Below are 17,970 nucleotides of genomic sequence, written 5' to 3'. Positions count from 1 at the left end.
TGACCTCACTGATGACATCATCCTTGTGATAGAGTGGCAGACCTCCTCTCACCTTAATATAAGCTTTGATACACACATTCAAAAATAGAGACTAAAAATTTCAAAACAATGGACATACCAATACCAGTTACAACAACCTCTTCAGTAATTCTAAGATCCACATACACATCCACTCATTCACCAACAGTCCTATACAGTCACTCATACATGTACTCACTCATCATATGTACTCATACATCTATACATCCTGTTACACAATGCCACTCATCCATAGAGTTACTCACACACATAGTCACTCATGCTAATAAAGAATCAAACATACATTTACTTGCATATACAGTTATACACACACCACCACACTTACTTCTACGGAAACTTACACATACTTAGTCTTTTAAACAATCACTTATAGAAACACATACTTATTCATACAGGAACTCTTTCAATCTCTCACTCTCACATATACTCACATATATACACCAATAGTCACATATACTAGTTTAAAACATATGTAGTCACTCATAAAGACACTATTGAGACAGTCATTCACTCACTAACACACCCATACACACACTCATCCACCCATGCAGTCCTGCACACATGCTCTGTTCAACACATACAAACAGTGAGTCACTCATTCATGCACCGATGCACTACGTAATACCCCCCACTGAACCATGCAGACACTCAGACTGATACTCAAAAAAACAACTAATAACCTATATAGACACCCATGTAGCTACTCACCAACCCATGCAGCCACTTATACACAAAGTGAGAGACTGATACAGATATTTACATATTTAAACATTACTCACTAAGCCATGTATTCACTATGATACACTTAATCAGTCAGTTACACAATCAATTTTTCAAAAACAAATCATCCATTTAGACAGTAATATACCCATTTATTCTTCCATCAACCTTGAGATATACATATATAAAACATATTTAATTTTCAGAAAAACACACATTCACTGGATGATGTCATCAGTGAGGTCATCAGTGATGTCATTTGAGATGTCATCAGTGATGTCATGAGTGATGTCACTGACCATGTCATGAGTGATGTAATATGTGACGTCATCAGCAGTGCATTGCGGGCGCGCGAGTTATAGTTAGCTGAACTAACTATAACGGGGCAATTTCATTGGTTTTTTACGAGTAAAATGTCCAGCTAACTATAACATGTGTGAAACCTATGGTTTTTTCACTAAATTTCTAAGGTTTTTTAAATGCTAATTCCTAACTATAACGTGTGTGAAACCTATGGTTTTTTCAGTGAATTTCTAAGGTTTTTTAAATGCTAATTCCTAACTATAACGTGTGTGAAACCCATGGTTTTTTCAGTGAATTTGCAAGGTTTTTTAAATGCTAATTCCTAACTATAACGTGTGTGAAACCCATGGTTTTTTCAGTGAATATATATATATATGGCTCCCAGTCCCACCTCGATCTGCCGAACTCTTGAGGGCGGGTGCCTTCACACAGACCCCAGGCACTCACAGGTTACAGATGCACATTTATTTGCAGACGCGTTTCAGCGATTACATCTTTCTTCAGTGCCAAAATGTGTAAAAATGGTACCCAGCATGCAATGCGTTTAAATAACGAATGCAGCCTCCCCATTGGTGATTAATTCAAGTGTCATGGCTAGCAAGAAAGGACTCTCTAGTTGTCATTTTTACGAGCGCCATGACACTTGAATTAATCACCAATGGGGAGGCTGCATTTGTTATTTAAACGCATTGCATGCTGGGTACCATTTTTACACATTTTGGAACTGAAGAAAGCTGTAATCGCTGAAACGCGTCTGCAAATAAATGTGCATCTGTAACCCGTGAGTGCCTGGGGTCTGTGTGATCCGTTGGGAGCTGGAAGATAATACGTGAGTCCTACCCTCACGGTAAAGGCACCCGCCCTCAAGAGTTCGGCAGATCGAGGTGGGACTGGGAGCCGTAATCTAATATTGCTGCCTGAACCGCCACACAAAACCCTACCATCAATCAAGATATCGTGAGCTATCTAAGCTCAAGTCTAGCGGGGATTGTACCGCTACCTGTGGTTTGGTTGGAAGAAAACAACACGTGGCTGGGCGAGGGTTACACAAGTAAGCTAGCGGTATACAAGAAGGGACGATATAACAACAAGGAAAGGCACCTACTGAGAGATATAATCTGTGCTCACCCAATGGAGCGGAACAACTCAATATGGACATCCATGTCTGAGAAAGCGCATTAAGGAGCATGGAACATTATCTTTAAGAGATGGCGCTCGTAAAAATGACAACTAGAGAGTCCTTTCTTGTTAGCCATGACACTTGAATTAATCACCAATGGGGAGGCTGCATTCGTTATTTAAACGCATTGCATGCTGGGTACCATTTTTACACATTTTGGCACTGAAGAAAGCTGTAATCGCTGAAACGCGTCTGCAAATAAATGTGCATCTGTAACCCGTGAGTGCCTGGGGTCTGTGTGATCCGTTGGGAGCTGGAAGATAATACGTGAGTCCTACCCTCACGGTAAAGGCACCCGCCCTCAAGAGTTCGGCAGATCGAGGTGGGACTGGGAGCCGTAATCTAATATTGCTGCCTGAACCGCCACACAAAACCCTACCATCGATCAAGATATCGTGAGCTATCTAAGCTCAAGTCTAGCGGGGATTGTACCGCTACCTGTGGTTTGGTTGGAAGAAAACAACACGTGGCTGGGCGAGGGTTACAAAAGTAAGCTAGCGGTATACAAGAAGGGACGATATAACAACAAGGAAAGGCACCTACTGAGAGATATAATCTGTGCTCACCCAATGGAGCGGAACAACTCAATATGGACATCCATGTCTGAGAAAGCGCATTAAGGAGCATGGAACATTATCTTTAAGAGATGGCGCTCGTAAAAATGACAACTAGAGAGTCCTTTCTTGTTAGCCATGACACTTGAATTAATCACCAATGGGGAGGCTGCATTCGTTATTTAAACGCATTGCATGCTGGGTACCATTTTTACACATTTTGGCACTGAAGAAAGCTGTAATCGCTGAAACGCGTCTGCAAATAAATGTGCATCTGTAACCCGTGAGTGCCTGGGGTCTGTGTGATCCGTTGGGAGCTGGAAGATAATACGTGAGTCCTACCCTCACGGTAAAGGCACCCGCCCTCAAGAGTTCGGCAGATCGAGGTGGGACTGGGAGCCGTAATCTAATATTGCTGCCTGAACCGCCACACAAAACCCTACCATCGATCAAGATATCGTGAGCTATCTAAGCTCAAGTCTAGCGGGGATTGTACCGCTACCTGTGGTTTGGTTGGAAGAAAACAACACGTGGCTGGGCGAGGGTTACACAAGTAAGCTAGCGGTATACAAGAAGGGACGATATAACAACAAGGAAAGGCACCTACTGAGAGATAAAATCTGTGCTCACCCAATGGAGCGGAACAACTCAATTTGGACATCCATGTCTGAGAAAGCGCATTAAGGAGCATGGAACATTATCTTTAAGAGATGGCGCTCGTAAAAATGACAACTAGAGAGTCCTTTCTTGCTAGCCATGACACTTGAATTATTCACCAATGGGGAGGCTGCATTCGTTATTTAAACGCATTGCATGCTGGGTACCATTTTTACACATTTTGGCACTGAAGACAGCTGTAATCGCTGAAACGCGTCTGCAAATAAATGTGCATCTGTAACCCGTGAGTGCCTGGGGTCTGTGTGATCCGTTGGGAGCTGGAATATATATATATATATATATATATATATATATATATATATATATATAAAGGCAAAACGCTAAAACAATATCAGTAACAACTGTAAGAATTAATTATAAGCTAATGATGAAGAAAGAAAAGGGTACTTTCAATATTAGCAAAGATAATCAAGGAACATGTTTAGAAAGATATGCTGTAAGTGGTGACCATATCAAATCTTTTTTAATTAACAGAGGCACGGAGGTAGCAAAAGCACGATCAAGTCGATGGTGATGACATAACAAGTTCCACCAAGCCTGATATGAGATCTTAGAAGTATCTTTCCAATTAGTGGTGATGATTTGGAGTGAAATGGCTATGAATAGGTCTATGAATCTGTGAGCATTGCGAGGAGCAGCCCATAATGGTGAGGAGCCTCCTAAAAAAATATGTGTGACATCAAGAGTAAAATTTGTGTTTAAAACATCATTTAATTTGGACCAAATTCGAGACCATAAGGATTTAACCAGCGGACAATGGAAAAACATATGAAGAAGATCACTATCTTCACATGGACATGACCAGCATTTTTTGGAATCAAGTAATTTAAATTAGTATAAATCGGACGGGGTAAAAAAAAAAGACGATTATAGAAGAAAAAAAGAGTTTGTGTAGTACTAGCTGAACGGGCGGAAGTATGTATCTTGGACCAAACAGATTCCCAGAGCTGAAAAGAAAACTCCTGGGAAAGATCCTTTTCCCATAATAGTTCTATAGGCGACTTCGATCTATCTGCTACCGGATGGGTGAGCAATTTATAGATGGCAGCAGCTCTAAGAGGGATAGAAAAATCAATTAAGGAGGCTGACGCCTGACCAGGAGTGGTAGAAGAGGGTAATTGAGTAAGAAGTTGAGTGATAGAGGCTGTCAGAAGAGGATAATGAAGAGAGTGAGTGTTAGATATATCAAATGATTTTTGAATATCTGAGAAATCCCTCAAAAGATTGTCTTTCATTAAGGAGGTGACCTTTTAAAGGCCCCGTTAATATGACATGTTATAACATCACTAGCCGAAGACAGCTTACACATACCAATGGTCCTGACCCTCGTGTTGCTTATGTTCCAACACACAGGGTTTCCTATTCACTGACTGCGACTCCCACGTCGGTGGTGCGTCACTAATCACGTGAGTTACACGTTTAAAAGCTCCCATCATGAAGGAGATGATGTTCGCAGATTGATCTGTAACCTAAAAAGCAAAATCACAGATTTCCCATCCCAATAAATCTTTGGCAGTGTGCAAGGAACTGGTTTGTATGGTGACATTTCATGATTACTGTGTTAGCAAGCACCAGGGGCACCGCGGATGCACATTCCATGACACCGTTTTTTTGCTCTCACTTTTGCCACTATAGCAAGCCGGGACGCTAATGGCAAACTAGAATTCAACTAGCCTGGTTTCCTTCTCATACCCACACTTGTTGCTTCCGCCCTTGTGACGACGCTACCAGCTGCGTCCATCTGTTTGCATGAGAACTTGAAGGTTTTTTCCCCAGAGGTTTGACACTAAAAGTGGGTGTTTGTCGCCGTTCATGGGAAATCCCGCCTTTATCTGGCCTTTGTCAAACATTGCAGAGTGTATAAATGCTGCAAAGTTTTCAAAAACACTGGGCAGTGCCACAGATTAAAAAATATGTTCCACCCCCTACCGAGGTCTGCTAGCCCCATTTTAAAAGTACGACTACAAGTACCAGAATGCAAAGAAGAAACAGACCTGGTGACACGTCTCACACGTGCGTCGGGTCATCTCGGTTACCGTGTGATTTGTAGCACTAACTTGGTATTGTAAAATATTTTACTTCAAGTTCTGATAAGAGTAACTTTCTCAATACCCCTTTTAAAATGGTGAGCGGTCTGCTGAGGGCTGCTATGTGGGCTACGTCACAGGCACAGCAACCCTCCAGAGCTGCTGTACTCTCCTGGTTCTGCCGCTCAGGTGCAGGGAGGGGCTCCGCCTGACTGGAATAGTTGCCGAGCGTGTTTTTCCTGATGTCCATTCACTGCATATGGTAATGTGGATTAACTTCACGTCTCGCACATTCCACCTGCAGCCCTTGGCTGGGAGCCGCCCTGGGAATATAAAAGGGCACGCTGAGCCTGCCTGAGTTGCTTTTATTATGCAGCGCATGACAAGCCCCGCCCAGGCTGCACGTATGTATCCACCCCGCACTGTTGTCGTTGTTTCACACACTTGGAAAGCGCGCCAGCCCCTCCATAGTCACACTCAACTGTGTTTAACAACAAAGGCGTGGGAAGCACCGAACAGATTTAATTGCTACGCTGAAGGGACGTTGCTTTACCTGCAGGAGTGTGACTATCACCAATAGAGCATCTCTAGAGTTATGTATTCATAAACAATCAATGTCTCATTAATTGTTACCAAACCCCATCTCGCTGAAAAGCTGCCTCCGAGGTTTACATCTTTGCCCTTGATATGCGTGGCACCAGGCTTGAACCAGGCGGAACTTGGCAGCGTTTTTTCTACATTTGTTTTAAGCGCAGCCCAGGGAAGGGGAAGCCCAAGTTCCTCTTTTCACTCTTTGTGCTGCCTCATCACGAGGTACTTCAGGCATGAACTCCCATAGACTGTGACCTCTCAATGAGGGGTCTCTGCCCCCTACCTCAGAAGTACGCTTTTACCCTGGGCTTCGTACTCATGAACGAGAACTAGGGACTCTAACCCCCTTACACCCTTCGGATCCATAATGGGCAAGACTCCTGAATACCCTTAAATCTGTGCTTGGTTTGTGGAGGAGATTGCCAGAGCTCTACCCCCCCCCCCCCCCCACCCACCTCACCCCTCCACACACACACACACACACACAGCAATGAGCCTGACAGGCACAGATCCCTTCAGAGCTGAACTTGAGTGTGGAGAGAAGAAGGGAGCTTGTAGGACCCCCGGGTCCATATGTATGAGCACATTTTTCCATAGACACAGAATGGGTGAACCCCTTTGATACATCTGGCCCGGATCCATTTTCCTAGTTCGGACAGCGGTGCTTGAAGTGTGGGTGGAATCTGTGGGTGACAGCAGATCAGACTTTGGTTGCTGCTGCTCCTTCCCTGATCACTGGGAATGTGCAAACCAAAATGTCAGCTGCATGCACCCCCAAACCCTGACTTGGCAGTGTGGACTCCCGCAGGTCTAGCCGCATGAGGTCTGAGCGCCCTGAGAGCTGGCACTCTGGACGCTGCGTTCACAGATATAGGGGTTGGGTTCCCACGTATACAGACTGCCAGGATCCGGTGTGGAGGTCAGTGACAGTGCCAATGTGTTCCCACACTTAGGAGTTGCACTGGCCGAATGACTGTTCACCTGGATTGGTAGAGGCTGACTGTCCAATATGGTGCAGGCTGAATTCCTAGAGGTCAGGATACTCAAAGAGCTGCAGAGTTGGCTTGGCTCGAGTCACCACAGCTCCAGAATGACCCTTAGATCTTGATGTACCTGAGCTCACTCATGGAGAACTGGATTTACAAGGTAGCAAGGGCCCTAAGGCAAGCAAGAAAAATGGTCTCCTTTCTCCATGGATGAGTAGTAAATACATAGTTATAATTAGGATGCAGGACCCCCAACCCCTTTCACTTGGTGGCACAGCAACTGCTGCAGTAATGATAGCTATTGCTCAGGGTGGAGGTCCGTAGAACGGTAATAGGGTCGAGTCCCAGAAATCTAGGTAGGTGGGGCTAGATCTCTGACTTGTGGTTTGGTGTGGTATGATTTGCTGGTGTCTGGGTTGGTGGTATTGAGTCCATGCGATGCGGTTTGGTGGGGTCTGAGTCTCTGATACCTTGGTTGGTGGGGTCTGAGTGTTTTCTTTCTTGGTTGGTAGCGGTGAAGTCTCTAATATCTTGGTTGGTGGGGCCCACGTCTTAGGTATTTTGATTTGTGGGGTGTGAGTCTCTGATATGTTGGTTAGTGAGCAGTCCTGTGTGTCTTCTATCTGGGTTTGCGATAGTACAGCGTCTCTCAGATCTGGGTTGGAGGAGTTGGGTCCCTGAGATCTGGCTTGGTGCACATTGACTCCTTGAAAGCTGGATTCCTGAGTTGACTTCACACAAAGCTGAGTTTGTGGAGGCCGTGTCTCTCATATCTGGTTAGTTGGGGAGGGGGATCTAAATCTTTGTTAAGTTGTTGGGGTGCGAGGCCTTGATATCTTGGCTGGTGGTGTAGGAGTCACTGATACCTTGGTTAAGGGGGTGTCCTGAGATCTGGGTTGGTTGGGGTGGAGCCCCGAGATCTGGGTTGGCAGGACAGGAGTACTAAGTCTCTGGTATGTTATTTTGTTTGGTTTTTTGAGACCACCAAATCACTGACGTCTTTGTCGGTAGAAGTCCTGGTTGTCAGATCTGGGTTGGTAGGACTCCACTAATATTAGCTCTGGTTTGGCAGGGTCGATTTCCCATAAATCTAGGTTGGTGGGGGGCTGAGTGTCTGGGATGGTGTGGGATGAGTGCCTGAGTTTTGATGGGAGTCGAACCGCCGAAGGTATGAGCCGCTGGGATGTGAGTCTGTCAGCTCTAGTTTGTTAAAGGATGATTTTTCCGGAGAGTTCAGTCTGTGGGTGGTGCCCCTTACGGTCAAAGGTGGCATGGCTGTCTCTTGGTATAATCGCGTGGTAGGGGGCGCGTTGAGTGTGCTCTGAAGTGGCTGGAGGGGAGGGGCTGCATTCCTATAAACTCAGCTGAGCAGCTGCATTCCAGAACTCTGCATGTCGTTAGTTGGGGGGGGTCGAAGGACGCCCCCAATCCCTCACCCAATTACCCCTTTTCTCATTCAACAGCCGGTGACGCCCCTGCTCCTTTGCATCCGACCTCCCGTCCTTTACCCTGTGTTTTGAGCAGACACCCAGTGACCCACACCTCCGAAGGACACTCCCTCCTTTCTACCAGGAGACGCCTTGCATTCTTGTTCCTTGTCCAGCAGTCGCGACGCCGAGGGAGCACACGCCGCAGCCCCGGACGCAAGAGAAGCCCCCAGAGCCAGGCTAGGGTCTGACCTGCCCTGCCCCGGGCCAGGGTCCGAGCCCGGAGGTGCAGCGGTGAACGCGAGTTAGAAGTCGCATCCTCTGTGTAAGTTCACAATGTGCTGTTGTGATTGCGTCTTGGGGCGTCAGTCCGAGTTTTGTTGACACTTTGCAGGCGCGTGCAACCCCTAGCTTGGCGCAGTGATCGGCGGACTAGAAGTTACATGCTGCGTTTTAAACTCTTTTGCTGGCTGCAGTAACTGTAAGACAAGTGCCGTGTTTTGTTGTCTGCATATATTCTAAATTTAGAATTCATGCACTGTTTGAGTGACTGTATGTGTTTAATTTTTTTGTTTCATGAAGTATTTTGCCTGCTGTTTGTTTAGCTCCAAGGAGTGTTTTGTCGCCTGTGCACGTGCACTTGTAAGTTTTAGGAAGTGTTCTGTCGCTGTAGGTTTCACGCAGTACTCTATGGCCCCTCCACATTTGTAGCCTGTGGGTTTGTATTAACTGCACGCGTTACCAGTTGCACAATTAACAGCTAATTGTCACGTGCCCCTAACTCGTCGTCCGTCCCCCCCCCCCCCCCCCCCGCAAAGGTATGGGGCCAGCAGAGCCCCCAGGGATTTAGAACAGGCACGAAAGCCTGAAGTTCACCCTAATGCGCACCGTTGATACTCTTTGAGGTCATTGCATAACTCGTATTTGTGTGGGGGATTCTTTGCCCTTCGGCTTTCAATCAGAAACCCTGCATCCGCTCAACCCTCTACGCCATAACTTACAGAAAGAACATAGAGGCACTTCAGTTTGCATCACGTAGGGTAACCAGATGACTCCATGTCACAGGGAAAACACCTTTCTTTCCTGGACTTTGTTTTTACATATCAGTGATTTCTGGGAGTTGTAGTTTTGATTTATTTTAATTGAGCCAGTTGGACCAACACTCCTGATGAGTATGGTAAAAGCAAAGTTCAACAACAGAAAGAGGTCCAAGTGACGTAGAGCCATGTTGTCGCCCAAAAAATGCTTAACATTTACATACTAACCGGAAACAGGCCACTGTAAGGGTTGACGAACAAATGCAGTGGGTTTTTTTAACTACTGGTGCTTGAAAATACGACAGTTACGACCTAACTGTTGTTACAGTTTATTTGCTTGTTTATAACCTAGGACCGAGTGCTCCCGTTGGATTAAACATGTTCTCACAGCAACGGAAGCCATACTGGGAATGCATAACCTGATCTTGCAGTGCAGATCCAGACGTTTAAAGCTTGCTCATGTATGTTGTAATGCAAAGCAATAAATATTGGTTTATAAAAAGTGAAAACAGGTCATATGGGGCACTTACTTTTAGCCACTCCTGGCTTTTAAGCGAGCAACATTTAGCATTCTGAGACTTGTAGTTTTGGCTAAATATCCAGGACTGGATTAAGGCATCTCGCATTAGACAGGGCCACTTACAACCTATCCACTTAAAAGAATCATGTTTTTAGGTCTCGCCTGACCCAGCGCATGCGCTGGTCTGGCGAGACATTTTGTGAGGGCTCCAAAAAGTGCTACCAGGCCAGCCTAGAGCCACAGTGCATGTGCGCGGGCGCGCGCATCGCGCTTTACCACGATTACTTTCACTTTCGAGGCCGCTTTGATGTTTGATCGCGATGGCGATCACTTTTTCGGCCTCACGGCTGCTTTGATGTTCTCCGTGAGGCTTCAATAGATTGCAGCAGTTAAAACAAGCATTGGCATAGCCAATAGGTCTCGCTTTTGGGACCTTATAAGTGTTAAGTTATGCAACTGTTGCATGGCTAAACACTTATAAGGTCCCAAAGGCGAGACCTATTGGCTATGCCAATGCTTGTTTACTTTCCATTTGTGCTTTCCTAACTTGTGGCACAGAGGGGCCCATTTCCTTCCTAGCACTAAGGCTGACACACTGGCTATGCTGCTGCTTGTCAGTGGGTCAAAAAGGCGTTCAGAATACATGGTCATCCAATCCTTGGCCTCTCTGCAGAGTACACAGAGCAATGGTCATGTGCATAAGTTGCAACTGTGATTTTATACAAATATGAAAGATACACAGTTGTTAAAATATTGACAAGGCGAAAGTAAAGTAAAATTCAGTGCTTACAGGTGGGTGGCTGCGTTGTGTTTTGGGTGAATGGAAACGTGAAGGAGATGCGAAGAAATGCATTCAACAGAGTGAAAGGGTTGTGCTAAAGAGGAAAGAGATGAGGTGTAGCTGTGCAAATGGATGAGATGTGGAGAGAATAATTGCAAACATGTCTAACATAGAGTGAACGTTTCCACAGGCCCCATTAATGATGAATCTCAAAGTGACACCAAAATACTAGTCAGGGGACATAATATGGAAATCTCAGAAATATAGTTTACATGTTTAAACTGCACCCTTAATTAAATAAGCCACATCCCTTTTAGAGACCCCCTTCCACACACACATTTTTCATCCCACTTAAAACCCTGGCTCTATTCTTTGCTGCTGTGTTTTGATTTGGGATGTTTGCAGTTTAGCACCAGCGCTTCATTGCAGCATGCAAAGTCTCACAGGATTGTGTTACCGGTGCCTTATAGAGAACATAGGACAGTGATCCAAATATTGCACTTCATTCAGCACGGCCCAGGCTGGTAGTTTCCAAACATATAAGAAAAGTGTGAATATTTGTAAATATTCCCTATCTCTTTGTCATGGGATTTCAGGACAGAATCAAACACTTGGTAGTAGAGCAGTGGGCATAATTAGGTTTGGTGTTAGCCATGACATTTTGATTTTACAAAAATTGTACATATAATGCACTTATTTATTGGGGTTTGAGCCAGCCCTCTTCACCCATTGGTCTGTTTTTGTGTCAGTCACATTTTTCTTTCACCAACTACATACTGCAGCATGTGGCAGTGGGTCAGCCCACTTCAGCCATTGTCTAACTTCACTGGGAGTAACAATATTCTGCTCTTTTCCAAGAAGTGGACTCTGTTAGTGCCAGGGATTACTGTGGCATTATGTGTTTTTTGAGCCAAAACAATATTTTTGGACGTACATATTTCTGGCGGCCTACAATTCGCCCAGCAATACAGTATGCATTCTGCCCTTGCACAAGGATTCATCCAAATATAAAGTAGTTCCCTTAAGAACAAATGACTACCATGGAAACCTGCTTTTGGAGATCAAAAAAAATGTTTTTGCTTTTATCCTTTTTTTCTTTACCTTGACTAGGGTCCTGCACTTTCCCCCACAATAACGTTGTGCAAAAACCATGGCAAACCATTAATTCGCGAAGCCCAATGGCTGGTTGCCAATACCCTACATTTTGACTTTGCCAATTACTGTTTTTAGTTTGTGACTCTGAATGATTTAACCCCAAAATCAAGCACTTTTCAGCAAACTTTTACATACCTCCTCTTACTGATGGCTACTTGACCCGGGATGCATGCGAATGCCTCAAAGCTTTGCAGGCGTGGTTTATGTTAATGTTAATAATGATTTGTAAAGCGCACGTACACCGGGTGGTTTCATGGCGCTATGAGGCTCTGAGGTTATCAGCAGACAACTTTAGTTATAGGCTTGTGCAAATAGCCACGTTTTAAGGGACTTTCTGAATTGCAATAGGTCCGTGCAGGATCGGATCACCAACGGGAAGGAGTTCCACAGTCTAGGGGCAAGTGTGGCAAATCTGCGGCCTCCCTGTCGTGGTAAGGAGTGAGAGGTGAGCGGTGCGTAGGTTCAGAGAGGGAGTATGCCTAAATATCAGGCTGTTAATACATTTGGGGTTATTGCCATGCAGGGATTTGAATATAAGGCAGCCCACCTTAAAATCACAGTGTTGAGGAATTGGGAGCCAGTGCAGTTTCCTCAGCAGAGGGGTAGCTGGCTGCCATCTAGGTTGATGAAGGATCATTCTGGCTGCCTGATTTTGAGCCATCTGCAGCCGTTTGAGCAAGTAGATTGGCATGCCCAAATACACGGAATTAGCATAGTCCAGAAGAGAGAGGACCGTGGCTACTACCACTTGGATCAGAGCTTCCTGTGTAAGAAACCGGTGTATCTTCTTGATCTTCCTTAGTTGAAAGAAACATTTCGAGATGACCGTGCCAACCTGAGTTTTCAGTGATAGGTCATTGCTGAGGGTGACTCCTAGTGTTTTGGCCGATGGGGAGGGGAGGGAGAAGGACCTAGCTCTGATGGCCAGTAATGGGGGCCCCAAAATTTATGGCTGTCCCCAGTAAGATCAAGTTCCGTCTTACCAGGGTTTAACTTAAGATGGTTGTGGTCCATCCATTGTTGAATATGTAGCATGGTGGCCTGAAATTCGGTGATGGAACTGTGTGAGTTATCAACTGAGAAGACTAATTGCAGGTCATCTGCATAATTAAAGACCGTCACATTCCTGTCTTTAAGGGGCTGGATCAAGGGAAAATGTAAAAATTAAACAAATGGGGAGAGAGAGCGGAGCCTTGTGGGACACCACAGTTGGTTTTACGTGGTGGAGCCGGAAAATGGTCTTGGCGGACGGCCTGGAAACGATCCTCCAGGAAAGAGGAGAGCCAACGAGCCGCCACACCTAGAATGCCAGCTTGTTTCACACGGTCGACCAAAATAGTGTGGTCGAGCATGTCGAAGGCAGCGGAAAGATCCATTAGCACCAGTGCTTGGGGGGAACGATTATCCGCATTGTCACGGAGAGTGTCCAAAACTGCCAAGATTACAGTTTCAGTAGAATGGGCCGGCCGTAAACCTGCCTGATAGGAGTTGAGATATTTAGATTCTTCCAGAAAGGCTGACAGGCATTTGGCTATGTGGGCCTCTAGCACTTTTGCCAGAAACGGGAGTAGGGAGATGGGACGGTAATTAGGTAAGAAGTGTGAGATCAGCTCCAGGTTTCTTCAGTAGGGGGACGACTCTGGCTTTTTTAAAGGCTTTAGGAACTTGACCAGAAGTGAGTGAATCGTTCAGTAGCGTGAGTGCCGGGCCCGGGTAGACTGATGAGCAGTCTTTGAGTATGTGAGGTGGGCAGCAGTCAGAAGGAGCTCCTGATTTAACTGTGACTAGAAGCTCCTGAAAGATCTCGGTGCTAATGGGGGGGGAGAAGCAACTGAGAGTACAATTGTTTCTGTGCATGGTAGCGGTGGGCAACATGGGGGGGTGCAAAGGAATGCTGGCTTTGATGGTGATGATTTTTTCAATTAAATAATCATTTAGAGAGTTGCACAATGCTTGAGAGGGCATGACCTTTATGGGGACCCTGTCTGGGTTGGACAATTCATTCAAGATGACAAATATTTATTTAGAGCTTTTGTTAGAGTTGAGAATATGTGAGAAGTTACCAGCTTTCGCTGTGATGATGGCCTTCATATATTCTTTGCGGGCTGAGGTATACAGCAATTTCTTGTCAGGGGAGTATTCCCGTCGCCTCTGCCTCTCTAGTTGGCGCAAGGCGAATTTCTGAGTTTTAAAATCAGAAGAGAACCATCTCTGGGCATCGGCACGTCGGGCTAATTTGACTTTCCTAAGGGGTGCGTGCTTGTTACTGGCCTCAAGAAGCCATTGGGAGAGGTTTGCTTCAGTGTCATTGATGTCAATGCCAGGAGACGGGTTGGTGTTGGTCAGGGTGACAAGAAAGACTTTTTTTATTGATAGCAATCCATTTCCTGGCAAGGCCGCCTTCAATTGTGCTAATGTTATGGAAAGTCGGAAGTTTGAGCGTGAATTTTAAGAGATGATGGTCGGACCAGACACAAGGGACAATTGTGGGGATTGAAGTGGTCATACCACTGGTCCAGGCTGGTCTAGGATGTGCCCCTTCAAATGGGTGGGAGAGGAGACCTGCTGGGTGAAATTTAAGTTAGTAAGGAGGTCAGACAGCTCAGCATATTGTGGTCCTTTGTAAGGGTCATTGTACCAATAGTTAAAGTCGCCTACGAGGAGGAACTTGGCGTGATCAGTGGCGAGTTTCGCCATCTGTTCGCTAAGTGAAAGGGGGAAGTGAGCCATCTGATGTGGTGGCCTATAGACTAATACACAAATGAATGTGTCGGTGGTGGATTCAAGTTGGGTTACTATGTTTTCCACATCATTGAGGGAGAGACAGGACAGGGTGCTGAACCTGAAGTTGGTGTGAATAATGGCTGCAACTCCCCCTCCTGATTTACCTGATAAGCGGTTGGCATGTATGATATAGTAGTTACGTGGTGTAGCCGCCAGCAAATCAGGGGAGGAGTCAGAAGTGAGCCATGTTTCTGTCAACAGTAACATATCAGGTGTGTCAGTGAGCAGGAGGAGAAAAATGTCAAGCTGATGTTTGACAAGAGAACGTGTATTGAGATAGTAGATTGATAGAGGCGTGGGCTCGGGTTAGGCCGGGTGATGCGGAATATGCCTGGGGGTGGTGGAGATCTGTATTTCTGGGAATGCACACCTTTTGGTAAGGATTCCATGCCCAGAGATCAGAGACTGTTTCTCTCGGGTGAGATTTAAAAGGGGGGAGTGCATCAATTTAAGTGTATCCAAGGTGTAGGTGATCAGACGTGCATGGTGCCTGGACCCTGGGTGCGGACGGGCTTGCCTTTGGCACGCCGCCCGCTGCACGCGTAAGCTGCGCGCGTCCGCTGCGCTCCCACGCTTCTGCCTGCATTTAGCTCCGGTCCCCGCCCACAGCTCTACCCTCTCACCGCCTTATTGGCTGATACAGGGGAAGTCACTCGGGGCAACAGGGAAGCCGGAGCAGCCGACTTCAGCGGAAGTTCAATTCAATTGTTTTAAAAACATGAGTACACAGTAAAAATAATCTATCAGTGCAATTTCTAAAATACAAGTTTTGGTAGCGTTTTGGCAGCCTATAAGAGCGTTCTGGTAACTCGAAGCCTAATCAGACGATCAAGGGAAATATCTTTCGGAAAATATTGAAAGGAAAATGCATTGTTGACTTTTTTTTTTTTTAAATAAAGGTAAAATCCTAATGAAGAAGAATTCTGTTATGAATGTCTGTTTCATCCCCACATCCTTAGTTCTCTGTTAGCTTATGAATGCCAAGCAATTGTGTCCAATCCCCCCAGGATTTTCTACGTTATATCCTTCTGTAGGGTGATTACAGTGTTTGGATGGGTTAGAGGTACTCTATCACCTCGGCTCATTGATGGCCCTTGCTGTCTCTGGGGATATGGGGACTTGTCATCCTGGATTTGCTCCACAGTCTGGTGAGCTGGGTGGCACTGTATTTCCGACTGCCGGATTTAACTGTTTTGTTCCCTGCTGCTGACTTTTTGGACCGCACCTCATTTTGGGAGGGTCATGAATGTGTATTTGGAATCTTTTTTGAGTGTCTCCTTGGGGTGATCTGCTTAGGCAATCTGCGGTCTCTGGGTTGTCTCCCTGTGCAGAACTCCAGCTGTTTCTAAAGCCTATTCCCCTTGCTCCCACCCAAACCCACCTTTTGATTTGCTTTATCAGAGGTATTTATGGGCTGGCTCGGAAATTACACCTGGGAAATTGATTGTTCCTGGGTGTTGGCACAGCTTGATTTTAGCCATGTGATTTAAGCCTTGTCTCTGTTCTTGCTTCTAATGGACATGAGGCTGAGTGGCCCTACTTAAGGGTGGGCCAAAATTATCCATTGTGTTTTGAAAGCTTTGCTCCATTTTTTCAGGAGACCTTGCTCCTAGCTTTGCTTTAGGTTTATAGTTTGCTCCTCTTTTGCTTAGTCCAAGTCTGTCCTTTTTCCCCTGGTCACTGTATCCCATTGCAGTTTTTGCCTGCAGGCGTGTGGTGATTGACTGGGAGACTCACTCCACTTGTTCTGGGGTAATGCTTGGTGAAACATTTCCTGGCATCTTTTTAGCTCTCAGCTTAAAGAGACATGTTGTAGTTAATCTGTGGACTTCAGCCCGCCTACATGCTTCCCATTTGCTCGCTCCATCATCTATCTCATATTCTTTGTCACCATTTGTCCCTGGCATGCTTGGTCATGCCTCTTGTGTTTAGGCCACCCCCCAGAGCATGGACCAAGTACTTATAAATGTCCACTGCTCCCATCTTTACGACCATTTTAGGATCTATCTTTTTCTTTCTTTTTCAGCACTCTACACAGTGCTCAAGCTTTTACAAGATCTGTCTCCTTCCGCCCACCCTCATGCCCCATCCACTGATCGCTCCCTCCCTGTCACTGCTTTTCCCTTCGTTGTGGCTTTCTGTCCCCCCCCACCTCCTCCCTCCAGTCGCTGCTTGCTCCCTCGCACCTCCAGGTGCTTGCCCCGTCCACAAATCACCCTTGTCACTGCTTTAAACCTCCATTGTAGTCTGTGTTTTTTTCTAGTGAGTGGTGGTGTTCTGACTTTTAGTGTCCTACTAGTGTACAGCTGACTGGATCATGTGTGCACAGCTGCTATTACTTGGCACATGCAAGGTCTCTGTTTATATTCTGCATGTGTTGGCACTAGGTGTGTGTGCTTGTTTACACCATATGTGGTCATTCGACAATGGTGTTTATAGCTGGAATATCAGACCTCACTTGAATCAGGTATGCATTATCACAGGGCATGTCAGAACTTCTAAAGTAAAAGAGCTTCTGCTGTAATTGCATACGCATGTTTCTCCTGTGAGAAATGATGGAACTGTTTGTGTCTCACCTTGTTGCTTCTCATTTCATACAGTGACACTCTTTTTCTTCAAATTTCTCTAGTCGGGACACTTTTTTACTTTTTTTGCATTCACTGATGAAGTGATTCCCTGCACCATTGTTGCCTAACTTGAATTCTCTTCAAAGGAGCTAGTCTGACTCTTGATGTCATCAAGTTCTACCTGCCCCTTAGTGTCCATGGCAAAAGTAGTCCTTTTAATGTGGTTGCCAATGCAATGTATTTCCTCATGTTCACTACTGTAAACCAGCGTAACAATATGATTCTTTCTGGGGTTTTTTTGTGCAGTTATATATAGCACCAACAACACCCAAAGTTATTGGAGCGCTTTACATTACCACCGGTTCCTTTGCACAGGCATACATTAATTTTTGTAGGCATGGGGAGATTAAGTGATTTGTTCAAAATCAATGTTCTAAGCCGGCGTCGAAACTCGAATCTGTTTTCCCAGCTACATAGTTGGCAGCTATGGGCCTTATGTCACATCCTCTCCCAATAGGACGCCACATCATTTCCCTAGCCTCAGCCTCAGTTCCACATTTTGAGATTATGGCCAAATCACGTAATCTCCCTGTGCAGCCCGCATTTGCTGTTCGGTTTCGC

General features: G+C 45.6%; 2 protein-coding genes across 2 annotated transcripts in view; both read left to right on the top strand.

Annotated features, from left to right (window-relative positions):
* Positions 1 to 17,970, top strand: part of LOC146810791 (uncharacterized) — a 72,354-nt gene that overhangs the window by 13,700 nt on the left and 40,684 nt on the right. The window lies entirely within an intron of this gene.
* ATP10B (ATPase phospholipid transporting 10B (putative)) overlaps positions 8,695 to 17,970 on the top strand; it is a 443,815-nt gene continuing 434,539 nt past the window's right edge. Inside the window, exon 1 of the mRNA XM_085617824.1 lies at positions 8,695 to 8,830. The gene's annotated coding sequence lies outside the window, so the exon portion shown is untranslated. The remainder of the gene's footprint in view (positions 8,831 to 17,970) is intronic.

This window comes from Triturus cristatus, chromosome 7, assembly GCF_964204655.1.
Source record: "Triturus cristatus chromosome 7, aTriCri1.1, whole genome shotgun sequence".
Taxonomy (NCBI): domain Eukaryota; kingdom Metazoa; phylum Chordata; class Amphibia; order Caudata; family Salamandridae; genus Triturus; species Triturus cristatus.
The sequence above is the reverse complement of the archived record's forward strand: the minus strand, read 5'-3'. Positions and strand labels throughout refer to the sequence as shown.